The sequence below is a fragment of the Pleurodeles waltl genome, chromosome 2_2, assembly GCF_031143425.1.
Source record: "Pleurodeles waltl isolate 20211129_DDA chromosome 2_2, aPleWal1.hap1.20221129, whole genome shotgun sequence".
Taxonomy (NCBI): domain Eukaryota; kingdom Metazoa; phylum Chordata; class Amphibia; order Caudata; family Salamandridae; genus Pleurodeles; species Pleurodeles waltl.
Genome location: NC_090439.1, coordinates 723,392,517 through 723,419,947, shown reverse-complemented (window position 1 = coordinate 723,419,947; position 27,431 = coordinate 723,392,517).

Genomic DNA, 27,431 nt, shown 5'->3' with positions numbered 1-27,431 from the left:
ATTGACTGTTCAAAGAAACACAATTTCAGTATTGTTATCAAGAGGCTGTTTGCCCCTTATTGTCACAGTGGTGTGCCCTTTTAGTGCTTTCGTCTCTGCAGCTTGAATGCTGCGGCTCTGATACATGTCTGTTCAGACTCTAGTCCTGTGCAATGTTCAGTGACTACTTTTACATGAAGATGTGGAGTAATATTCTGTCTCAATATCTACAGTTGTCAGCAGTCAGCCTCCTGAATGCTTTTTCTGCCTATCCGTTGCAGTGCTTGTGGCACTTCTTATTGGACACCAAGAAAACCCGTGATAAAGCAGTAAAATGCCAACCATATGTTTATCGTCTTGGCGTGTTGCGGTTTCTGGTTGTAGAATTGAAGACAGCGATATACAAACCATTATCAGGGGATTTTTAGTTGCCTTCCTTTTGTGGCATTGATTTAATCTTTTCATACAAATTCCTCAATAGACCATACTCTCGTCCTGAAGTGTTGGGGTATGACTTTATTTGACATACAAGATATTAGCTAGTTTTTACTCTACTGTATTGGATTAGTTTTGAGTGAAAACTATTGACTGATTTGCCCTGACATGGTGTCCAAGACCGAAGTAGTCTTTATTTTAAAGATAAAACGTATGTTGGCTGTTTGTTCTTCGCTTTAACATGGTATAGAACAAAATATAGGCAACAACTACAACTAGAAATATTTAAGACTGCTTGCATACCATCTTGCAAGCAGTCTGGCACAGGCATAATGTAGAGCAAAGGGTTACAAAGTGGTGCAATGCATGCACTGTGCCACTTTGTAAATTTGGCACAGCAAATTTGGCCTTGTTGGGCCACATTAGCGTAAAACAATGACACTAATGTGGTGCAAGGAGGCACTAGGGGCTCTTAGATCTGTCCCTCCATTTGTAATCTGGTACATCCAGATGGACACTGTATCTTATTGATCTTTTTATGTTATTGGATGTATCTTAGCAGTCCTGCACATATTGTTTTCAGCGGGGATAACTAAATGAATATGATAACTTGTTTAAAAAGTCCTTATATGTAAATTTGAAATTGGATTGACTTTTAATTTGGTTGGCTTTGTGCTGTGGGCTTGTGTCTATCATATTCTGTATGGCTCTGCTTTTTGCATTTCCCATGAGGGTACCTCTTTGCAGCAGGGGAATTGTCTTTTGCAGCACAAATCGGTTTCCACTTCACCACTCTCAGTGGGAGGGTTTCAGTGCATGTCTTAGAATCATATTGCTGCAGTTTGTAGTAGGTTGCACATATGAGTAGATGTTGTCATTGTCTCCTCTGATGTATTTATTGCAATCCATGCCCATTTGTCTAATGTCATTTGACAAAGTTTCAATTGCCAGCGGAAAAAAAGTGGCTGTCCTGACAAGTACCCCTCCTCACTTACCAGTGGTTTGAAATAGTGCTGCCAGTTCTGAATCATGTTATGGGATGTGACTAAAAAAGTTCTATCCATGCAATAATTTCTTCACAAAAGCTCAGTTTCCACAAGATACAGTAAAGAAATTCCCACTGAATTTCCTCTGTATTGATGGTAGCCACTACCAATTCCAAGAAATTTTAATATACAATGGATTTTGAAGGATTCTAAGGACATTATTCATGCTTCAGTGATGGTACAGGCTATTAAATATGATATATTCTTAATAGGATACCATCCGCTCACCCACTAAGGTGGTATACTTCATCTTAGGGTCTGTTACTCACCCTGGCAGGTGTAGATTATGCTTTCACACCCTCACTAGCTACCACATTTTTTTACTATTGGATTCCAAAGAGGTCTCTGAAATATTATCAAGGACAGGATAGGGTTTCTGTATATTTTATGAAGTTTTTTTGCGGAGGATGAACCCACTCTGGTCCAGATGTACCAGATTGGTGAGCCTATGCAGGAACCATGTGGCCAATACCTTTTTAAGGTGTTTCAGGCAAAGTTCAGCATCAACAAGGGATGATAGGAAGAACGTCAAAAGAGTCACAACCTGGTCTCTTTAAGACCACAGTGATAGCTTCACATGAGCAGACTATCCAGTTGTTGGCTTTGTTCATATGGTAATATAATCATATAAATGTCCATGTCATGTCATGTCATTTAATGTCTATGTTAAATAGTGTGCGAACACCAGCAACTCGGAATGAGGACAGCATGGTGTAGAATTTGGCAAAGGTGTTATTGGTGTCTGACTGCACATATACTATTTCTGCATTTTGTGTCCACAAAGATGTGATTGCACTGCATTGGCTCAGGTCTATCTTGCTAAACATCTGCCCACCTGGTCTACTTCAAAGTACTCTTCAGTGGTATATTTTGTATAATAAAAATACACAATCTGTCAAATATCTATGTAAGTTGCACTTTTTTGTCTCATTGCAAATACAGGAAAGGATGATCTGCCACCTTTGCTCCAAGAGTTTTCAGTTCCCTTTTAAAGGAACCAGCTTTCTGTGGAGTACCTCTTGGACTCCAGAAGAGGTCAAAATGCAGTTGTCCCCAATGTAGGTGTTAAGGCCCATATGTATACTTTTTTAGCGCCGCGTTTGCGCCGCTTTTTGATGCAAAAACGGTGCAAACTCCTGTGTGTGATTTTAGCACTGGGGAATAAATATGGTGCTAAGGCCATAGAGTTGTTTTTTGCATGGGAACACCTATTTTGCATCTCATTGACGCAAAGTAGGTTTCCACGTCCAAAAAATGACTTTAACTCCATAGATTTTGGGCTAGACGGATCTAGGGCCAAAGTATAAATATGGAGTTAGATTTGCACAACATTTGCGAGAAAAAAAATTATGCAAATTTGGCGCAAAACAAGTATAAATATGCCCCTTAGTCACTGCTAGACCTCACCAAGGGGTACCGGAAAGACTAGGGGCTAGACGTTAACAGCATATTGCAGTCTTCAGGCTGAAGAAGCTTGTACATAAACCAATTGGTTACATGCTTCTAAAAGACTTGTTAGGTGACAGGGATGCGGGGGAATCGCATCCAATCATAGGGAACAACATGGCAATGAATAAAGTGCAGAATACAATCACATCAGATTAGAAAAATCCGCTGAAGGCAGCCAAATAACAAACAGGCACTAGACAAGTTCATTAAACTTGTGAAGCAATTCTAGTTAGTAAAGTATTTATTGCAATGTCACGTGGCCTATTGGTTTTGGCTCACATTAATCCTAGCTGTCCTAAGCTAATTGGTAACATGTCTAAAATAATTTAATTGGGCTTCAAGAGCCAGAAGCCATTTGGTTCAGGTCAGCCATGCCTTGTCCCAACTGGTCTTGGGCAGGCTGTGGCCATAGGGCTGCATGCCGTGAGTATGAGTACATAGTGGGGTCACATTGGGCAGCAATATTTAGGATTATGTAAAGCAGGCAGATTACTACTTTTAACTACCTGCGGAGCACGAGTTCAGTAACGTAAGTGCTTCTCTGAGGAATTTCACACACCCAGCTAAAAGCTGTGCACCATCTCCACTCAGACATGCAGTAATGGGGGAATTACATTGTGCTGTGCCCAAGTGTTGAAATATCGGCTTTTACCAGTAGCACTGTTGCTACTATGACTATTTTAGTCATATTTTAGTCACATTATTTTAGCAAGCTAGGCCTGCCATTGGACACTTTAGCTTTTTACATTTTATTCAGCATTTCTTTATTTTTCTAGCATTAGCCACATTCGGGCTGTTTTATTTTCTCTATCTGTTTGTTGCTTCGTCTAGGAAAGCATCACGTTCTTAGCAATGCATTAATTTCACTTTGTGCTTTCTTCGAGGCTGCAGTCAGATAGGGTTGCCAGCAAAAGTGGTACGCTGTGTCTCTGACATTCATAGAAACATACATATTCTTAAGTGAGGACCCTTTCTTAGAACATCAGTTGTTTTATCATATAACACTTCTCTGTCCCATACAAATTAGAGGGAGATTTCAGCCAGATGATCACGACTGTATACTGATTGATGAACGTCTTTGCTACATCTGCTTGCTTAGACTGACGAATCCCTGGCCTATATGCGGACGGTGTCTTTCTAGACAATATTGATGTCTTCCCAGGGGGAAACCTGAAGGGCGGATTAGGGCTTATCACGCTGTGCTCTAACATAGTTTAGGTAGGAAATATATATATAATTCCTAGTGACAGTCTGTTGGTACTGTTTTTGTGTTTCACTCTCCTTGTCACAATTTTGCTTCTAGTGTGTTTTATCATCCTAGTTATTGCAATACATGCCATTTTATCAAAGATGCAGTTACTTGAATAAACTTTATTGAACTATAATCTGCCTTTGTTTGTCTTTGCCTGTGTGAGACTAATGTAAATGAGAGAAAGGGGTAAGATTTGATCAACCTCCACTCCCCTGAGGAGTCCTCTGTGTCATGCACCCAGTTGCCACAATCATCCCTACTCTCGGGTGGAGATGAGGCACTGCTATTTAGCCGGTAAAAAACAGATTCGGCCGACAGGCAATCCAAGATGTGGGACTGTATTCAGTGCCCCAGAATTCAGGTGATTCTGCCACCTAAATCCAGTAGTCTCATTAGGATAATGAGAACGTATGTGACAGCACCTCAAACTTTTTAATGTTTCAAATGCAAACACCATGCATCAGTGATTCCTGCCTAAAATTTCACAATCAATGGTTATGTTCAGGGAGCATTTTACGCACCCAAATTTATATGCTTTTAAAGGGTTTAGCCCACATCCGAGCCTCATGAGTCCATTTTTGAAGGCCAGTTTCATAGGGCTGGATAGGAAAAGGGCTTTTCTCCAGTCTTGGTAAAAAGTCACATGAAGTTCAGCATGGGACTTTCGTGCTAGCTCTTGCCTGTCTTTAGCTCTCTATTTTATTTTTGCAATTGTGGTTAGCATTTTGGAGGTTAACTTTGGATGCAGGTTTTTATCAAAGATACATCTCCTGATTAGTCATGAAAGTAGCAAAAGAATTTAGAAGTCGATTCAGGCTCTGAGGATTCTAAGCTAATAAACAGCATCATCTGCATAAAATAAGGCAGGCAGCTGGTGCCTGTCAATCTGCGGGACATCTTGTCCACTTTGGACCACGTGAGCAATAAGGTAATTTATGTATAGGTTAAAAATAATGGGTGCTAAAATACATCCCAGGCTTTTATCTCTGGACAGTTTGAATGGCTCAGAACACTCGCTGTTGGGTACATGGAGTACCCTGGCAGATAGATTTAAATAAGAACAATGTAAAAAGCTAACCAGGGTGACCTCCAGACTCTGATCCAGTGAACTTTGCCATTATTTAGGCCGGTTTACCCAGTCAAATGAGATAGAAAGATCCAAAAAGCAACAAACATCAAACTGTTCTTCACAATCACATATTCCTATTAATAAATGGAGATTCAAGCACTGTTCAATATAGTGTATTTTATTCAGTGTGCTATCCTGAAGAATGAAGGGCCATATTTATACTCCGTTTGCGCCGAAATTGCGTCGTTTTTTTTGACGCAATTTCGACGCAAAACTAACGCCAACTAACGCCATATTTATACTATGGCGTTAGAGGCGAATAGCGCCAAAGTTCCCGGAATGTGCGTCATTTTTTAGCGTGAACCCCTTCCTTGCGTTAATGATATGCAAGGGAGGCGTTCCCGTCTAAAAAATGACTCCCAGGCCTTTACGTGGTATTTATACTCCCGGGCAAAAGAGACGCCCGGGAGTTGGCGTGGCTAAAAACGGCGCATTTGCGCCACTTTTTAACGCCTGCTCAGGGCAGGCGTTAAGGGGCCTGTGGGCTCAAAATGAGCCCACAGGTGCCCTCCCATGCCCCCAGGGACCCCCCCTGCCACCCTTGCCCACCCCAGGAGGACCCCCAAGGATGGAGGGACCCACCCCAGGGACATTCAGGTAAGTTCAGGTAAGTATCATTTTTTTTTTTTTATTTATTTTTTTGGTGGCATAGGGGGGCCTTATTTGTGCCCCCCTACATGCCACTATGCCCAATGACCATGCCCAGGGGACAGAAGTCCCCTGGGCATGGCCATTGGGCAAGGGGGCATGACTCCTATCTTTACAATGATAGGAGTCATGTTGATGGGGGATGGGCGTCGTTAAAAAATGGCGCAAGTCGGGTTAAGACGATTTTTTCGACGTAACCTGACTTGCCCCATTTTAAGACGCCCATGCGCCATTTTCCCCCTACGCCGGCGCTGTCTGGTCTACGTGGTTTTTTCCCACGCAAAGCAGGCAGCGCCGGTCTGATTGCGCCGTCTAACGCCATTCCATAAATACGGCGCCCGCATGGCGCTTCAGAATGGCGTTAGACGGCGCAAAACTTTTTGACGCTAAACTGCGTTAGCGCAGTTTAGCGTCAAAAAGTATAAATATGGGCCGAAATTGCATTTGAATTAGCACCGCAACCCTGAACCCTTTCAAGGACCTCACCAGCAGGTATGCTCACTGGGTCTTGTGGGGCTACAATAACCCGGACTCCCCTGCTCAAGTGAGTGTGCACTGAAATCAGTCCCCGTTGATGGGGAATCTAAACCTTGTAGACAGTGGTCTGAGTTCCAAGTTGTGTAACAGTGCAAACACCTTATTGAATCTAACTCTCAAGAGAGTATGTAAAAGAGAAGACTGTTTCTTACAAAGCCCTAACAGAATGTCTCAGAACCAAAGCTGTCAGACTCAGGAGACAGAAGGCTTCCAGGCACCTACAAATATCTTCAATTAATGAAGAATAAGAAGAGACAAACATTATAGAAGTGCTGAACAACTCGTGCATCAGCTTAACACCCACCCAAGGATCACTGGCATTGCAATTTCTTCAACTGACATCATTTACACTAACACTTCTAGAGGAGAGAAAATGTGCATTCCCCAAACTTACTTGTAGTTAAAGAAACCATTATGTACCACAACAGATGCGTACTGGGTTGTATTCATTTGTGACTATATATATGAGCAAACATCTTTGAGCAATGCCGAGAAGGATTCAAGACATACATGTAGAAAAACCTACAGGCTCAGAGATTAGTGAATAGAATGAAGAAGATTCAGACTCATGTCTGACTGCACATCATACAAAATATTCATCTGTTCAGGGGAGTAATATCATAATGGTATTACAAGTACTATGAACAAGCACCTGAAATAATAACACAAATACGTTTTTTGCTTCCCTAAAAACATGTTTCCAGTTTAAAGGAAATCTCTGAAAAACGCAAACCATTTGGTTTATGAAATATTTTAGGGCAAAAATATTGCTTCCTGTAAAACCAAAAAATAAATTAAAAAATGAAAAAAGGATTACCTAAAAAAAACAAAAATAAAAAATGGTCCAGGTTAAAGAAACCAAAAAACAATTGAAAAAGGTTTAGTTAAAGAACTAAAAAAAAAAACTCTTATTAGTCAGAGCCCACCGATAGCAAGCTGGGTGTAGTGTACGTCTGCTCAGATGCAGCTGCACAGCCTCTGTGGGTGAGTGGCCGACTCCACTGTACATTGCCTTCAGCTTGGCACAGAGAGGATGCCATAAGCCCTATTCTGTGGAAGCAAGCAACTTCTGTTACATATGGCATTATTCCATGCACAGCGTGGGTTGTCCACAGGGCACGGCCTGCAGCAGGTCATACACACGTAACTGCACGCAGCTACGTTTTTTTTATTTGTAGGTTTCTTGTTGTGGAACCTTTTAAAATTTGTTTTTATGTTATTTATACACTTTTTTGCTAACTGTTTTGTAAACTATTTTCCTTTTTTTAACTCTTCTTCACTTTTTTAAACTTTGAAAGAAGTCACTATGATACTTTTTAAGATGTTGGTTCATTGCCTACAGGATTAGTATTTTTGTTATTTTCGCTCAAACATTTATCTTGAATTGATTACAGTATGAAGAGAACATCTGCAATGTTTGATCTTCTTCCTCTGCGCCTTGGAGGACTTCGGGTAGCAGAATTTTCTCTCATGCTTTCTGCAGGGTGTGTAAAAAAATTCACACCGGAGATTCTTGTTCTGAGTGAGGAGCACCACTAGCCGTTGATATTGTTGCCAACTCTACACCATTATCATATTGTCTTTCAGCAGATGACTGCCCTTGATCTCTTCCTGCAACTTCCTGACTTTTCCCAGTCTATTGGTATGCTATTCTGGTCAAAGCAGAGGCTTTCTTTCCTAACTGCTGAAGAAGAAACTGAATTTGTGTGCTTCAAACCTAGGGCACTTGGGGCATATTTAAGTGAACTTTTCTTGCGCCCCTTAGTGCCCCCTAACGTCAAAATGGGTGCAGCATTTTAAAATACAGTGCACCATGGCAGTAGTTAGGCTTCTAGCGTCAAAATATTTTATACCAGTCCTGCACTTTGCAGGATTAGCATCAAAAAATGTTATGCTAGTCTGGCGCTTTGCAGGGTTAGCGTAAATTTTGTTGACTCTAATCCTGCAAAGCTCACTGAGGCCCTTTGTAATCAATGGTGTGCCTCCTTTTAATGCCTGCCTTGAGCAGGTGTTAAAAGTGCCGAAAAAAGTGATGCAAAGAAATCTCTTAGATTTCCTTGAGCCATTTTTCTGGCCCCCCCAACAGGGGAATGCCCCCTTTGCATACGTCATGCCTTGTGCAGGCATAATGTAGCTCAAAGGGTTAAAAAGTGGCACAACGAATGCATTGCATCACTTTGTAAATATGGTGCAGCGTTTTTGGCCTTCTAATGCCACATTAGCATATAAAATTACCCTAATGTGGTGTTGGAATGACGCAATGGGCTCTTAAATGTGCTCCTTGGTTTCTACAGGTTGTGGAATTGTGTTCTAGATAGTGCGGAGGTTTTAAGCAATCAGGTGTCCCTTCCTTTTTAGGGTCGAGCCTGCGTTGCATGCGCTCGCGCATGCGTATCGCAGCGAGACGCTTTAGTGTTTAGAAAAGGGCTCGGAGCCCTGTCGACGTCACATCCGTGTTTTTCATTGGTTCGTGGGCTTGCCTATTAAAATCTGCTTGCTTTCATTAGTCTAAGGCATGCATATGTCATGCCTTTTCCGGTGGCTAGCCCTCCTCGAGCGCATCAACGAAGTACAGAAAACATGCGAGGCTCACTGTTTTCTGTCCGGCTCGTGGACTACTTTTTCTCTAATTTACTAGCACGATTTTGCTTGGCAGAAGTCGAGCGCTTTACCTAGTTAAGTGCACTTTTTCGGGTTACGTGCATAAATGCACTTTTCCCGATGGGTGAAAAGTCGGGTTATGAGTTTACAACGCGATCAGCTCTAACATGAGCAAACGTGAGACCCGTTGCATTGCAAATGCTTGTTTATTTTGTTTCTGGAATTGCTGATCTTCTTCGGTGCCTACAGAATCAACATTACAGTGCTGCAACTCTTTTTCTGACTTTGCGGTTCTCTCTATAGTGAAAAGTGAGACTTCCTTTCCGAGTGCCATGAAGCCGAAAATACTATCTGTGAATCATCTAAGGTTTTTCAAAGTTGAGTTTGATTAGAAAAACAATTGATTTTATATTGTTTGAGAGTGTGAAATTCCTAGGTGCAACTTAAACATCACAACTGCAATTTACAGGCCATACATTCCACAATTCAAACCTTGTTGGAGTCATGGTACCAGGAATCAAAACTGCTGTTTCAGGGCGTGCTCGATCCGCCCTTGCCTATTTGCTAGAAGTTGCAAAGGATTCACAAATCCTTACATACCATCTGAGAGATTACATTGATTTCTTTGAAGTTTCCACCTTCAAGTGAATCTTAACGTTTTGCACATATCATTACACTCTTTGCGATGGGAGATCTCTGGAGCAATGCAAACTGTCATCTTTCTAGTCGTCCTTTCCATTTATTTGGGAATCAGAACTTTTTTTCTTCGATTATAATGGATTCTGGACAAGAACTGGAGAGAGGCAATCAAGACAGAGAGCAGGAATCTGAAAAATATGAAGATGTACACACCATCTCAATGCTGAGAATGAACAGCTGTTCAATGTTAAAAAGAGAAAGAGGAATGCTGAAGAGGAATCAACATCAGCTGCAGCATTGAAACACACCATCTCTCTTGGTGGACAGTTACCTGCCGCTGAAGCAAGATTGAATGAATCCCTACTTTGCCACAGTGGACATGCACTGCTGGGTCTGTTACACAGTGATACTTTGTGTAGAAAAAATCAAACACTTCTCCCCAGAGGACTTGCAAAAAAAGTTACAAAAAAAATTCCCAGTCTTTTCTTCCCACAATAGATGAAGTTTTATTGTGTTTCCCAAAAAAGGAGTACTCTAAAAAAAAAATGTAATAAAAAGGTCTTAAAACACACACAAATGTTCTTTGTTTAGAACCAAATTGAGCAGTTCTGACAAAGATAAAAATACATGTTGTTTGCTTTGCGAGTAAGAGCGAATGAGAGTGATGGGCCTTTGGAGTGGTGAATGAGTGAAACAGTGAATATGTAATAGCAAGCCTGAAAGTGTGAAACTGAGTGAGAGAGTGTGCAGTAGATGTTGGTCATAGGCCCTTCACCCCACCAACCACAGATAGCCAACCTGTATTTCATATTGCCTGAAGCTGTGCACAGCAAAGCTTGGCTGTAGGGCCTGTTGTCCAGAACAGAACCCCACCCTTTGCAGGCAATAATATTGCACACATCTGAGAGCCTAGCCTAACAGGGATTGGCTGCAGGAACAATCCTTCCTCCACAGGGGGCCAACCCACTGATCTTGGGTGGGCGTTTGGCTGACTGTTTTGTGTTATTCTGTATGGATGTTATAGTTCCATGGTTAGTGCAATAGATATTTGTTCTGATCACTGTTTTGGAAAGGTAACCACATCATTACAACAAAATGAGTCAATTACTTTTGACTTTCAGGTTGCTAAATCTTCACACAGTTAGGGCCAGATGTAGGAAGGCATTAGCGCCTCGCAAAGGGCGAAAAAAGCCGTTTGCGAGGCGCTAATGCCCTCACGCGATGCAGAAACACATATTGCGAGTCGGTACCGACTCGCAAAATGTGTTTCAGACTCGCAAATAGGAAGGGGTGTTCCCTACCTATTTGCGAGTCGCACCGCAGTGTAAGTTGATTTGTGACCGCGAAAGCGGTCGCAAATCAACTCGCAGTTACCATCCACTTGAAGTGGATGGTAACTCATTCGCAAATGGGAAGGGGTCCCCATGGGACCCCTTCCCCTTTGTGAATGCTCACAAGAATATTTTTTCAGAGCAGGCAGTGGTCCTATGGACCACTGCCTACTCTGAAAAAAACCGAAACTAAAAGGTTTCGGTATTTTTTCTATTTGCAGCTCGTTTTCCTTTAAGGAAAACGGGCTACAAAGAGAAAAAAAAAAACTGCTTTATTGCAAAGCAGTCACGGACATGGAGGTCTGCTGTCTCCAGCAGGCCACCATCCCCGTGAGTGCCTAGACTCGCTATGGGGTCGCAAACTGCGACCCACATCATAAATATTTATGAGGTGGGTCTTTGCGACCCCATAGCGAGTCGCAGAAGGTGTCTGAGACACCTTTCTGCATTCGCTTTTGCGAGGTGCAAATTGCAAGTCGCAGGGACTTGCAATTTGCACCTCGCAAAAGGGAACCTTCCTACATCTGGCCCTAAGTTCCTTCATTAAAAAGTTATATGTCTGGGTTGTCTCAAATCTCTTGATAAGATTTACTGCCGTCCTCCATGCACAGGAGAGTACCATTAATTCTTGAATATATAGCTACATTGGTTATTTGTCTTAGTGCTCTGTGACACTTTAGTCGTCATTTCGACATTGGTGGTAAAAAACGCTTACCGCCATGCCGACGGCGCCAACATACGGCTGCAGTGGCGAATATCCATTCAACATATTATGGCACACACACACCAAACCGACAGAATACAGCCACATCCGCCAGCCCAAAGGTCAGTGGTAAACTGCAGGTACCAACACCCATATTGTTACGCCAACAGAACAACGTCCACCACATCATGACCCATAAATCACCATGGCGGACATTCAACAGCAGTAAACCATTTGCGGTACACACCACTGTGCTCAGAAAGGACACCCAAATGTTAAACTACACAACATTGGGCAATTCAAAAATCACACATCTGACACCCATACACACACCACAGCCACCCACCCACACCACTATAAAACACACACCCAGGTTACCCACAGCCCCTTATGAATACAAATCATTGCTACCAGACAGACAGCAAGATCACTGCAACAACTACACACACATCCCTCATGCACTCCAGTGCGTACACCCAAATACACTACCCAACACCTACACACTTACACACACCACACAACACCCATGGCCCCACAAAGGCATCCCAGTTTCACAGATGAGGAGTTGAGGGTCATGGTGGAGGAAATAGGGTAGAGCCATAGCTGTTTGGAGCACAGGTACAGCAGATATCCATTACCAGGAAGATGGAGCTGTGGCGGAGAATCGTTGACAGGGTGAACGCCGTTGGACAGCATCCAAGAACAAGGGACGACATCAGGAAGAGGTGGAACGACCTGCGGGGGAAGGTATGTTCCGTGGCAGCCAGGCACCAGCTCGCCATACAGAGGACTGGCGGTGGACCCTCACCTCCTTACCCACAGCTCACAACATGGGAGGAGCCAGTCTTGGCATTACTGCATCCTGAGGGACTCACTGGAGTAGACGGACAACTGGACCCTAGTAAGTCAACATTTACCACTTATCACCCCATACCTGCATGCCATCTCACACTCCCACCTTCACTCCCATCACATCACTCCATCCCACACACTGCATCTACACATATGACTAACCCCAATGCAAAGCCCTGCATGCCATACCAATGCATGGACAGCCCTCCCAGCCCTGCATGGACACCCATCACCAAAGCATGCACAGCATAGAGAACTAACAATCACACAATACGTCACCGTACACAAACAAAGGTGGCAGGGCAACAGCAACGATAGAGGGGAAGATAGGGATGTACAATATGTCACAGGCATGAAGCATAATACATCACTTACATCCCCACCGGTGCCCCAGCCAATCTCAGTGGAGAGGAGGTGCCACGACTATCCAGTCCCCCAACAGAAGATATCCCCAGTGATGACAGTAACTCTGGATTTCAGGATCTGGATCAACAACCTGGCCCATCAGGGACCACTGGTCAGTCAGCCACCCCAGCCCACTCATAGTCCACCACAGAGCCTCTCCCATCAGTTACCAACACCACAGCAACCACCTAGCATCCCCACACCCCTGTCCCCAGGACACATCAATCAGCAGTGTGCCCACCTGTACAGGAACCCCAGTTCACACATCATACCCAAGACAATCAGGGACCTTGGGTCAGTGGCAGTGGGCACACTGTTCAGGGGACAGGTGCACAGGGCAACAGGGACACTGGGAGGACCGCCATTCACCAGGGTGAGGACAGGCCCAGGCAACCGACTCTCCAGAAGGCACTCACTAATGTCTTGGGTGCCTACCAACAACACCAGGACACGATGGGCCAGATCCTGAACAATATGCAGAACAAGCAGCCGCAGGAGGAACACCATCAGGAGATCAGGGAGGACTTGCAGGCCCTCAACACCACCATGATCTCCATAGCAGGGGTGCTGGCCGACATGGCCAACATCATGAGGGAATGGACTGCACAGCAGCTGGCCCCTACCACTAGCCAGTCTACTAACCAGCCCACCACATCCACTGCAGCTAGTGGACAGGAGGCCCGACCACAGGACCCACATGACCCACAGGCCACCAGCACCCCTCCCCCTGCAGAAGGTGAACGACCCAGCAAACATTCCCTGCAAACCAGACAGAAGCTAGAGACACTTGCCAAGACCAAGACCACTGCCACAAAATGAAACTCTCCTGATTGTCCCCCTTATGTCCCACCCTGTCACCTTGTCCACTTTGAACTGCCTTTGCTTCCCTTCCTATGGCCCCTTGGACACTGGACCTGTGCTACAAACAGACTGGAAAAATCCCCCAGACTTTTCTCCACCATCACCCATCCATTGTACTTTACCCTCATTTTTATATAACTACTACAAACCCGCATTGAACACAATTTGAGTAACACTGTTTCATGTTTTTTAAAAGTGCATTGAGTGCAAATGATCTGAATACTGTGATAGCATACAAATAATTGCCTGTAACTGTTTGCAGTGATCACATTAAGACATTGTTGTCATATCACCAATATCTGGAAAATTAGAAGCCATAGGTGACAGTAAGTTGATATGCAAAGGAAGTGAATGCCCTCATGCTACAGCCACACAGATGAATCAATAGTCAGAGTAATGGTCAGTTCCACTGTCTCACCTGTGTGTCATTGGAATTATTGTCGTATAACTGATGTTCTGTTGGCCTCATCCTCATCCTCTGGCTCCTAAGCCTCACTGTCCTCAGGGTCCACTGCTGCCACAGGGTCCTCTCCAGTCCCCTCCTCCTGCAGAAAAGGCACATGTCGCCTGAGGGCCAGGTTGTGCAACATGCAGCATGCCACTACTATCTGGAAGACCTTTCCAGGTGAGTAGCACCTGTCAGATGGAGGCACCTGAACCTGGCCTTCAGGAGGCCGAAGGTCAGCTCAATTATTCTTCTGGTTCTCCCATGTGCCTCATTATAACGGTCCTCAGCCCCTGTCCTGGCATTCCTCACAGGGGTCAGCAGCACAATAGGTTTGGGTAGCCAGAGTCACCTGCAAGTATTGAGGGACAACATTTAGCCTTACACAATCCTATGGGGAGAATACCTGAAGGCATACACTGACATACAGTGGGTGGGGGCTCTGGCTTCCCTATTAGCCACACCCTGTGCCTCTGTAGTTGGGTCATCAAATTTGGGATGCTGCTATTCCTCAGGACGAAGGCGTCATGCACCGAACTAGGATACTTGGCAGTGACGTGGGAGATGTACTGGTCCACCAGGCACACCATTTGCACATTCAGTGAGTGGAAACTCTTATGATTTCTGAATACCTTTTCACTAGCGCAATATGTGTACCGTCAATCGCCTCAATAATATTATGGATATGCCCCATTGCATAGAATCCTACCTTCACAATGGCCAAATCTTCCACCTGGGGGAAAGCAATGTAGCTGCACATGTGTTTCACCAGGGCAGACAAGACCCTTGCCAGCATGATAGAAAACATTGGCTGTGACATTCCAGCTGCCAAGCCCACTGTCACTTGGAAAGAACCAGTTGCCAGGAAATGGAGCACTGATAGCACTTGCAGAAGAGGGGGGTCCCAGTGGAATGACGAATAGCTGATATAAGGTCAGGCTCCAATTGGGCACACAGCTCTGTGATTGCGGCCCTGTCCAGTCTATAAGTGAGTATAATGTGCCTGTCCTCCAGTGTAGCCAAGTCCACTAGGGGTCTGTACACAGGAGTTCGTCTCCTCCTCCCTTTCATCTGCAGTGGTAGCAATCTAAGGGACACAAGAGTGAGTAGGCTGTCACAATTTGAGCAATGGAACCACAACCTCAGTGTACATATTGCATTTATGTGATGGGATAGTGGGAATGGCAAGGTATGTGCTAATCTAGGCAGTGATGCAGTAAAGGTTAAACTGATCATTGTCCGTCACCATGACATGGCGACCGCTTGTCCTGTGTGTAGGGACAGGTGGAAGAGAGGTAACTCTGCCGACGTTGGGTGTTGTGGCAGATGGTGGTCTTGCACCGCCGTGCAATTCCTCATTGGATAATATGGGGCTCTACGGAGTACAGTGGCCAATGGGGATCTGCGGCGGCGGTGACGGTGTACACCGCCGCAGACGTGACTTCCATTTTCTATCTGATTTCTCACTTGTTTCCTGACCTTCAACAGGAGAACACCTACACTGCATGTGTTGCTGTCACCTGTGTCTGGAACCTACCATGGCCTGTGTGACCAGGGAAAGGGCCCCTGCATTCACTTCGGAGGAGTTGGAGCGATTGGTGGATGGGGTCCTACCCCAGTACGAACTGCTGTATGGGCCTCCAGACCAACAGGTGAGTACACCTTGGGCACAATGCATGTGGGAAGGATGCATGGAGAGGTGTGTGCCCCAGGTGATGTGTGTGCCAATGTTGAAGGAAACAGGATTGGTGAGCTATATGTGTGACAGGCTGGAATGTATGTGTAATGGTGTCCGCCCATCTGTATCGCCTTTGCAGGTCAGCACCGATCAAAAGAAGGGATTATGGTGGGGCATCGCCAATGACGTGCGGACCCTGGGGGTCTATGGCAGGCAGAGCACCCACTGTCAGAAACGGTGGGAGGACCTGAGACTCTAGGCAAGGAAGACCACGGAAGACCAGCTTGGGATGGCCTCCCAACTAGGAAGGGGTGGCCCTCGGAACCTGACTCCCCTGATGGCCCTTATACTGGCGGTGGCCTACCCAGAGCAGGATGGCCGCTTGAGGGCATCACAGCAGCCACAAGGGGGTGAGTAGACTGGCTGTTACAACAATAATTTGTAGGTGGCATGGGATCCGGGTGGTGGGTGTCAGTGAGTGGGTGCCCCTTAATCACAGGCCATACATTGCAGCGTGATCCAGATCCCTGATAATGGTTGAAAGGGAAAACAGGGTATCCTAGCTAGGTTGCATTCTATGTCAGACAGGACTTAGTGGGTCCCAGGAGGTGTGTAGTTTGCAGTGTTTGGCCCTCATCTCGGTGTGGCATCTACCGAAATCAATGTCAGTGCAATTCATAGTGCTCAATCCTGATCCCTTTGTGTGACAGTGCTGTGTATGCAACTGTGGTGTTGGTGCAGTAATTGACCCAGTGTTTCCTTTCTCTCTCTCTCTCACCCTTTTATCTTCTGTCATCCTGTCCATGTGTGCATTAGCATCATCTGGCAGAGGAGCAGGGGCACCGGTGACAGTGGGAGCTGCATCCCACAGGACCCAGGAGGCTGAGTACACAGACACCAAGGAAACCAGTGAGACAGAGGGCGAGGGGAGCACCATGGCAGAGACAGGAGGTGACAGCACTGACTCAGATACCTCCTCCGATGGAAGCTCCCTGGTGGTGGCGGACACCTCTGTGACCACCCCAGCTGCAGGTACAGCCGCCACCCCCGTACCAGCACCACCCTCCCAGTAGTCCCTGAGCGAGTTGCCTGTGCCAGCTTACCCAGGAGGGTGGGCATCTCCTTCGCCCCAGGCACCTCAGGCCCTGCCCCAGTGAGCCCTGCTGCCCTGAGTGAGGAGGATATTGACCTCCTGAGATCCATCTCTGTAGGACAGTCAACCATTGTGAATGCCATCCAGGGGCTGGCATCCCAGATGCATCAATGCAATGCATTCCTGGAGGGCATCCACAGTGGATTGGAGGCCCAACAGAGATCGATTCAGGCTCTGGCCTCCTCTCTGATGGCAGCCATTGTCCCTGTCCCTACCGTTCCCCCCTCCAACTACCACTTCCCAGTCCCAGTCTCCTCAACCCCAACCCATCCCTTACACACATACAGACGAGCATGCACACAAGACAACACACAAGAGTGACACAGTCAAACACAGGCATCACACTTCAACACACAAGCACTCTCGCAAACACCAGGCAGTTGCAGACAAAACCACACCCACTGCCTCCACTGTCCCCCCCCCCTCCTCCTCCTCTTCCTCTACCTTCTTCACAGTCATGTCCACAATCACACCTGCATGCACTGCTTCAACATCCACCACCAGCATCACCACACCAAGCAGCACACACACCTCACTAGCAGACACCTCCACAACATCTGTGCAGCATCTCCTGTGTCCTCTCCAATCCTGTCTGTCCCCCTAAAGGTCACAAATGCAAGCACTCAGACACCCAACACTCATCTACCTCACATCAGCACACTCCCCATGCACCTGCACCCAAGTCCAGCAGGCGTACTCCTAAACAACCACTCCCTCAACCTCCAATCCCATCCCTCCTCCCTCTACCTTCCACACCATCCCTAAAAAGCTTTTCCTTGCGCAACATGACATCTTCCCCCACCTCCCCCCGTCCTGCCCGTGAGAGCAGGGTCCCAACGACCCAGCCCAGCATCTCAGCCAAACAGTCCACGCGGACAGTGGAGGTACCTCCTAGTCGTGGAGGCAAGACAGTGATGGATCCCATTCCACCAGCCAAGAAGGGTAAGGATCCCACAGCCACTGCCATGAAGGGGAAGAAGCCCTTGACTCCTACCATGAAGTGGAAGGAGGCCGCACTTCCTGCCATGAAGGGGAAGAAGGCTGCACCTCCTGCCATGAAGGGGAAGAAGCCCTCGACTCCTGCCATGAAGGGGAAGGAGGTGCATCTCCTGCCATGAAGAGGAAGGAGGCCGAACCGCCTGGCATGAAGGGGAAGAAGCCCTAGACTTCTGCCATGAAGGGAAAGAAGCCCTCGACTCCAGCAGAGGCTGGCAGGATGACACCAACACCAGTGGTCACTCCTCCTGCAGAGGCTGCACCTTCACCTGCTGACATAGTGCAGCCCTCCCCTCCTGCAGAGGGCATGCAGGCTACCCTCCTGGGACTGGTGTACAAAGATCCCCCTCCAAAACCAGGGGGCAAGTCACCCACCTGAGAGGCTGTGGCATTGCACTCCCCAGCACAGAGAAGTGGGAAAGTCACCTACCTGAGAGACTGTGGCCTTGCACTCCCCAGCATAGAGAAATGGACATGGAGTCCCCTCCAGAACCAGTGGGAAAGTTCCTGAATTCGGCTGAGGTGCTTCCCACCACCCATTCCCCTTGGGTGCCTGCCCACTTGTAAAATGATGCCCCTGCAGAGTTCTGTGCAGATGATGTCAGGAGACAAGTTGGGCCTTGGACAGTGCCATGTGGCCATGTGGGCCCTTTGTACTTTGAACTGGGCATTGGCCCTTTGTGGACAGTTGTACATTGCTGGTTCATGTGGTGGCTTTTCCCTTGCTAATACATTTTTTGTACTTCTGAAATATGGTCCTTGTTTTATTGTGCCGTGTGTCATGTGCCATTGGTTTACGTCTGCAGCTGGTTGTGTATATGGAGTGTGTGTGTGTGTGTCTGGTGTGTGTTGTGCATGTGTATTTCACTCTCTTTTCCTCCCTTCCTCCCTTGTGTGCTAGGCGGGTGTATTCACCGTCGTCATCTTCATCGGCATTGGTGTTCCAGGTGGAGCATGGCATAGAAGAGCATCGGGAAGACTTGAAGTTCCGGTTCCATGGCGGCGGCGAGTCCTCTGTGTACTTGTTGGTGAGTTTTTCGTTTTCTGTGCTCTGTTTCCGTCAGGCTTTTAATGGCATTGGTACCGCCCCAGAAATCCTGGCGGTTTGCTGTGTCATAATATGGTGGGCGGTACTTTGTCTTCTGCCTTGCTGTTGATGGCGACTGCCGGAGTGCGTGGTGTTAACGCCCTAGCGGATGGTGTGGTACATTGGCTGTCTATGGGAGTTCTTACTGCCATGGTCATAATTTGGTGGTAATTACCGCCAGCCTATTGGCGGTATTTCCACCACTTTACCACTTTGTATGAAAGTTACACAAGCATGCTTAATTTGCCATTGACAGAGCTTTACAAAATTACATTGGCAAGTGTTTAATCAGTAAATATCATAATTGAATTCCCCTTAAAGTTGCATGTGTGAATCATATTTATGAAATATGTAGTTGCATAGTTAAAGTACTTGCTGCAGTGTTTCTCACAATTCCCGTTTGTATATATGTATGTGCCTAGTGTTTCTATAGTGCAAATCAAGTGAAAAGGCAGTAGAGCACTGAACACGGTCAAAGGTATGCATAAAGTCAAAGAGTAACAGGAGAGGCAGCTGAGTTGTGGATGATGGAGTGCTCTTTAAAGAGGTGATTCCATAGCTTTTGTCTAAATGGGAGCAACGTTGAAGCTGCCCTAGTGGATACAGCATGCTGTTACAGATGCAGTGTGGACAGATGAAAAAGGCCTCTTGTCTTGTTTCTTTCTTTCTTAGACATCCTAATGGGCAAATTGATGGTGTCCTGGCGGAGGATGTGCCAAGATCTACCAAAGATGATTTGTCTGAAAGATAAACCAGGGTCCTTGTCATAAAAGATGCAGCTGGTTTTGAAGATGGTACAGTCCAGCAAGGGGCGCCAATGCAGTTTCATCAGGATAGGGGTGAAGTGATCATATTTGTTCAGGCCCTTGATGAGTTGTGCCCTCCAGGGGGTGCCACCATGAAGTCTGGAAGCCCACGGCACAGGCATTTACCGCCATCGGTATGCAAGAGTATGAGGGCTAGAACAGCAGTTCTGAAGTCACTTTCGGGGAGAAATTGTTTGACTTTATTTAGAACAGAAAGCTAGTACCAGACTGCCTTTATGTTTTGAACAATGTGTTTCTTGAGGGTGAGATTGGTGCCTAAGGTGAATGTAAGTGATGTGGAATTCAGTGAAAGTTGGGGTAACAAGCTATCATGGTTCACGTCATTGAGTCAAATTTATACTGTCTATTGTTTATTATTCTTGGCAAACAACAGGAATTCTTTCTTGGTGGGGTTGAGCTTCAGGTAGACACTGGACAGCCAGGGTCTGAATGATGTACAAGCAGTATTTGAGGAGTTGGATGTCTGAAGCAAAAGAGACTTTCAAGTAAAGTTGTGTATCATCAGCATGTTGGCGAATCTTGATGTTGTGGCTCCATGTATAGGTTGAAGATGACAGGACACAGTATAGAGCCCTGAGAGACTCTACAGGGGCTAGGAATCTTTTCTGACATGGACGTGCCCTTGTGCACAAACCGGTGTCCATTGGAAAGGTAAGATATTAACCAGTGAAGGGCATTGACAGTGACTTCCAGTCGAGACTCCAGGGTGCATATGACGGTGGGATGGTTGAATGTTTCAAAGGCAACTAGGTGGTCCAGCAAAACCAGGCTTCAGGGGTCATCTTTAACTGTGGTCAAGAGGGCATTGTCTACGATGTGTAAGGTTCAGTTCTCCATGCTGTAGCATGATTTGAAGCCAAACTGTTAGTCATGCATGAGATGGTTAGCAGTGATAAGGTCCTAGAGATGAACATAGACTGCCTTTTTCAATGATCTTGCCGATGAATGGTAGGTAAGTTATGGCCTGTTATGTGGAGAAGTCATTGGGGACTAATGTCATTTTTTTGAAGTGGGAGGACCTGGCCTGTCCTGACAGTTTCTGGGAACATGCCTTGAGTGAGGGAGGCATTGGCTATGGTAAGTAGTGTAAGAGAGCATACCCAGAGAGATCTTTAATGACATATGATGGTAAGGCATTATTTTCATAAAAAGTGTCTTTGAGGGAGTTGATTAGGTCAGCGAGATCTGGGAAAGATAGTGGTTTGAAAGCTGACCACTGCAAGATTCTACAGGAGGGAGTGGGAGTAGGAATTGAAGCCAGCTTAGGCTCATCAATGTGCTGTCAGATCTTTATTTTTCACTGAAAACGATGTTGATGTCATTGCACCTTCTGTGGAATGAGGAATAAGTGTATCTGGCTAGGGGTTGATGCAGGGCTTGATTGTTTTCAACAGCATTCTCCTTCGGTTGGTGGCTCAGTGAAGGTGTTGGTATACTATTTTCCTTTGGCTGGAGTGAGCCACCTGCATCTTGTGAGTAGGGGGTCTCCGTATCATAAGGTCTTTAGGACTTCTGTTTTTCTTCCATTTTCGTTCCTTACTGCAGATGGATCATTTTCTGTCAGCGAGGCCACCAGGGTGCTGAAGACTTTGGTTTGCCCTTATATTCTTTAACAGGGGCATGGATGTTCAAAGAGGTTTCCCAAAAAAAGTGCTGTAGTTGTTTAGAAGGTTGTTGGCATCAAACGTGGGGTTGATAAGCTAAGAGAAGGGTTTCTGTGTTATGTTGTTTACGGAGATGTCTTTTAAGGATCTAAAGGTCTAGTCTTCTGCTTTGTGTGGCCTTAGTTTGTTGGTAGGACCCAGAGCAGGAAGACAGGGATGGCAAGTAGTCGGTCCAGTCCAGGGATGTGGGTGGTTTTCATTGGATTGTTGCTCACAATGGAGAAGACAAGGTTCAGGACATGGCTTCTGAAGCGTATTTTGGTTGTGTGGCATGCTGTACCATGTTGAGTGAGACGAAGAGGTTCAATAGGGTGTCTCTTTGTTTTTCTCAAGCTTGTGTTGGCTGGAAGGTTGAATTCAACCATTAGGGTGATGAGGGCATAAAGAATAGGTGAGGAGATCTGAGAATTCATCAATCACGCCCTTGTTCTACCTTAGAGGCTTGTAGATGAGGAAGGTGGCGATCTGAGTTGCAGAGAGTGGGAAATGACATGTCAGTAGCTCCCTGGAGTTAAATGCTATTTGCATGCCTAGAGAGCAGGTCTTGGAGAACTTATGGATGACAGTGAGGCATCCTTCATTCTTATGTGCACAGACCACACATACAGTTAAACAAAGCTTAATACTACAATCTTTCTTTCAAAAATACACAAATCAGTTAATTCTTACTCGTTTATTACTTCATTAAATTGTCATTTACAAACTGTATCCTTAAGAATACTCAGTGTATCCCATACAGTAATGAAAGAAAATAAATCACTTGTATGCAAAGTAAGTCATAAAGCCTTGGTAGTATTTCAGAGAAAACAATGATAAGCACATTCTACCACATGTATCTTCTCCTCTCTTTGAACTAAACCCAGTCTCATTATGGATCATTTCTCTGAAGCTCCAGGGTGAGCTTTAACATCCATTTAGAAATATAAATTTTTATTTTTTGCAAACAAAGGCATTGTTAAACTTGGCATAACCTTAATGTCATATGCAATAACAAACACCTCCTTTCCACTGTTCCAAAGATACCAGATCAGAGCATTTTTCTAGTTTCTAATCAGGTCATACCTTCACCATACATACCCTGTTCTTCAGTTCTTGTTCACTGTGCATTTATTGTGACCAACTTCACAAAGAGCAACCGATCACAATGAAACTACCTTACAGCAATCACCTTTGTTTTACTAAAATCACCATTTCTTGGTGAAGATTTCTCATTCTGCAGAACACTCTTTGAGTTTAAAAAAGACTCCAGCAACATATTTTGTGCACTGATCATTAGTCACTCTATTTTTCTTTAGACCTGTGAGTATACTAAATCTAGCACAACAAGGTTACAGGTTTGCCTCAGGTGAACATTACAAGGTTTGGCAAATGTGGAATGAAATGGCATCAATTATAACATTTGGTGCAAAGCATTTCAATATGTAAGCACCCCTATGTAATGATTGGGCATGGTGGTGGGAATAAGTTAGGCACAATTATTGAAGGAATGTTTCACACTTTAGCTTTAACATGAAGGTCTTCTCAAAGTTACCTAAAATGTATAAATATAGTTGTTTTCAATATTGTTTTTCAGAAAAGCAATTGCTTCATGACTTTGGCACATAGTTTTAGTGTCACTCCCTTGATGGGTGTGCAGAAGGTTTGTGAATCCCCTTGCAGTTAATTAGAAAGGGCAGTCATCTTACTAAAGAAGCTGGTGGTTCAAAAGCCACCAGGAAGAGGCATATCTCTAAACATTCTAAAAACTATCTATTTTCTGGTTTTGTTTTTTCTTTTTATAAATAAATAGAAAATGCAAAGTTAAATAACCATGGCTTAAGGATTTATTTATTTGACATCACTTCCCAACCAAATTTAATGGCTAACAATGGACCAATATATATATCTTAAAGTGTATCAGTAATAGGTTGCAAATTCCACATTTGACGTCAGACAGGAGTAACCAATCCAAGATGTCATGTAGGAAAAGAAGACCTACCTTTTACTGTGCCAAACTGGACTGCCTGTTAAGTGGCAATGTGTGGGATATATCATTGTCTGTAATCATTTCCACAATTCTTTTAAATGACACTGCAAATGCATCTTCAGTGATACTGACTCACCTGTTTTTGATGGGTGTTGGTGTTTGCTTTGGCATTTGTGCTGCTAGCCATATGTCAGTGACAGTGGAAGGGTAGTCTGCCTCTGGGGAGGAGCCCTGAGAAGATCTCCCAGAACCACGGCCCACACTCATAGCACAATCTACACATGGAGTAGGGGAGAGATATCCCACAGAGCCTGGAGTCCCATTGGTGAGCTGCAGGGGATGCCTAGGGAGCTGTGCAGGAGACCCTGACTGAAACATGACAGACTTTGTGCCAGCCTGGAATTTAGATGACATCGACCTGTACTCAATGCAGATATGAAAAATTGAGTAATATAAAGAAGTAGGAGGAGGCGCACAGAATAAGGATCCACACCCCATATGCCGACTCACTGTTTTTTTTAGCTCTGAACTGCTTAATCAGGATCTGCCTGCAAGACTTCTCTTTGGCACATGCTCATATTGGTACCTCTCTGCCCTTCCCTCTGCTGATGGAGCTGGTCTCCCTTTTTACTGGATCTTTCCCCATTATGCCCTTGGTACCCTCTGCCTTTCTCTTTATTGATATAATATGTCCTTTTACAATCTTTTCTTTCATACCTCTGGCATTTTATTTGTTGGTCTTGTGTCTCTTTCCCATTCTATACTTTGCCACATAAAATGGCATCTCCTTTTTCTGGTACTCTTCTATGGAAACTCCTACAGTGGGCTGTCTCTACTCTTTATTTGACTCCCTTGTGACTTTCACCCCCATCCTGGTGTTCTCTGTCCTTCTACGCTGGAACACTACTTTCTGCCCTGGCACCAATCCACCATCCTCCATAACGTGCCTTTCTTCTCTGGCTCGTTCATGCTCTTCTTGTATTTTATATTTTGCTAACCAACCTCTTTTTTAAACACTGCCTATGTTAGCTAGGATGAGCAGTATGCCAGTGTGGGTGCAGATGTGAATCAATATGTTGACGGGTTTAGTTGAGCCATGTTGGTACAGGGTAAGAAGTGTGCCCATCTGGGTGCAGAATCAGCCATATGCCTGTTTGAATGCAGGGGAGTTGCTGTGCTTGCTTAGTGGAGGATTAGGGTTGTCCTGGCATGAGTGTAAGGTGAGAGGTGTGCCCTTGCATTTACAGAGTAAGCAGTGCTCTTGTATGAGTGTAGGGTAAGGGGTCTATCTGTAGAAATGAAGGGGGAGTGCTGCCCCCATGTTAGTGAATAGGGAGAGGGGTGCCAATGTGAGTGCAGAGTGAGCGATACATCTGTATGAGCCCGTGGTGAGATGTGTGCCTGGGTGAGTGCATGGTGCATCTGCACGAAAGCTAGATGAGGTGTGTGCCTGTGTAAATGTATGGTTAATGATGTACATGAGATCCCACTATAAGACGAGGGGTCTGATTTAAGAGGTCCTAGTACCACCTTAGTGCCACCATTGCGTAATTTTGTTTACGCTAAGGCGGCGCTAAAGTGGCTTTTTACGCGGACAATTTTTACAAAGTGGTGCAATGCATGCATTGCACCATTTTGTAAACCCTTGCAACACACATAACTGCGCCAGGCATAATGTATGCAAGGAGGGCATTTCCCTGTCAGGGGGGCAAAAAAATGGCACAAGGAAATTAAAGAGATTTTGTTGCGCCATTTTTTTCAGCACTTTTAATGCAGGCATTAAAAGGGGGCATGTCATTGAATACAATGGGCCCCTAGGTACTCTGCAGGAGTAGTGGCAAAATGTTGGCGCTACTCCTGCAGAGTACATCACTAACGTAAAAAATAATGATGCTATTGCCTCCTACCCTGCGCCATGGTTCGCAGTATTTTAAATACGGCAGACACATGGTGGTGGTAGGGGGCACTAATGGGGACAAGGAAAGGTGAGCTGCACTGGGTGCAGCACCACTTGTCTTAAATCAGCCCTCAAGTGTTAAAACTGGTGGGAAGTCATGCAAGTGAAATCTCAAGAACTTTACAAACTATTTTTTACTTATTTTATTAACAATAAAATATATCAAAAATGCAAATCATGTTCACATTAACAAACAATTTATCAGTTTGGTTCAAATATACTTTTGATATATATATATAGGACAAAAGGTACGCCATTCATACATAACACACACATAATATCAGAGTTTAAATCACAATAGAACTTGGAAATAATAAATATTGAGTTAATGGATACAATACATATTAAAAAAACGTAAAGTTGTATTGCGTAGCTGTTAGACATGACAGCCTTAGGGTGGTCACCCCTAAATTTTTGCCTGCCTCCCTCCATTTTAGATACTGTTTTTGCTGGTTTTAAGACTATGCGCACTTTACCACTGCTAACCAGTGCTAAAGTGCATATGTTCTCTCCCTTTTAAACATGGTAACATTGGATCATACCCAATTGGATTATTTAATTTACTTATAAGTCCCTAGTAAAGTGCACTATATGTGCCCAGGGCCTGAAGATTAAATGCTACTAGTGGGCCTGCAGCACTGATTGTGTTACCCACTTAAGTAGCTCCTTAACCTTGTCTCAGGCCTGCCATTGCAAGGCCTGTGTGTGCAGTTTCACTGCCAATCCGACTTGGCATTTAAAAGTACATGCCAAGCCTAAAACTCCCCTTTTGCTACATATAAATCTCCCATAAGGTATGCCCTAGGTAACCCCTAGGGCAGGGTGCTGTTTCGGCGAAAGGCAGTACATGTACTTGTGTAGTTTACATGTCCTGGTAATGTAGAACTCCTAAATTAGTTTTTACACTACTGTGAGGCCTGCTCCCTTCATAGGCTAACATTGGGGCTGCCCTCATATATTGTTTGAGTGGTAGCTGCTGATCTGAAAGGAGTAGGAAGGTCATATTTAGTATGGCCAGAATAGTGATACAAAATCCTGCTGACTGGTGAATTTCGATTTATTATTACTATTTTTGAAATGGCACTTTTAGAAAGTGAGCATTTCTCTGCACTTAAATCCACTTCTGTGCCTTACAATCCACATCTGGCTAGGTTTAGTTGCCAGCTCCCTTGTGCATTCACTCAGACACAACCTAAACACAGGATACTCAGCCTCACTTGCATGCATCTGCATTTTGAATGGGTCTTCCTGAGCTGGGTCAGTGGAGGGCCTGACACTTGCATGTCAAGGGAGAGTAGCCTGCCCTCACACAAAGGACTGCCACACCCCCTACTGGGACCATGGCAGACAGGATTGAACTAAAAGGGGACCGTGTGCACTTCTAAGCCACTCTTTGAAGTCTCCCCCACTTCAAAGGCACATTTGGGTATTTAAACAGGGCCTCTACCCCTACCAACTCAGACACTTCCTGGAGAACAGAATCTGAACCGGAACCTGCAAACTGTCAATAACTGCCTGGCTGCTCAAAGGACCCACCTGTCTGCTTTCTGTGAAGGACTGCTGCCTTGCTGTTGCCCTGCTGCCTTGCTGCTCTCTGGCTGTGGTGAGGAAGTGCTCTCAAAGGGCTTGGATAGAGATTGCCTCCTGTTCCCTGAACTCCCAGGACCAAAAAGACTTCATCTCTATGAGAAGGACTCCCTGTGCGGTGAAAATCGGCGCACAGCCTGCCAGAAGCAACGCACAGCCTGCACCACGGTGAAAAATTCACCACACGCTGATATGAATTGATGC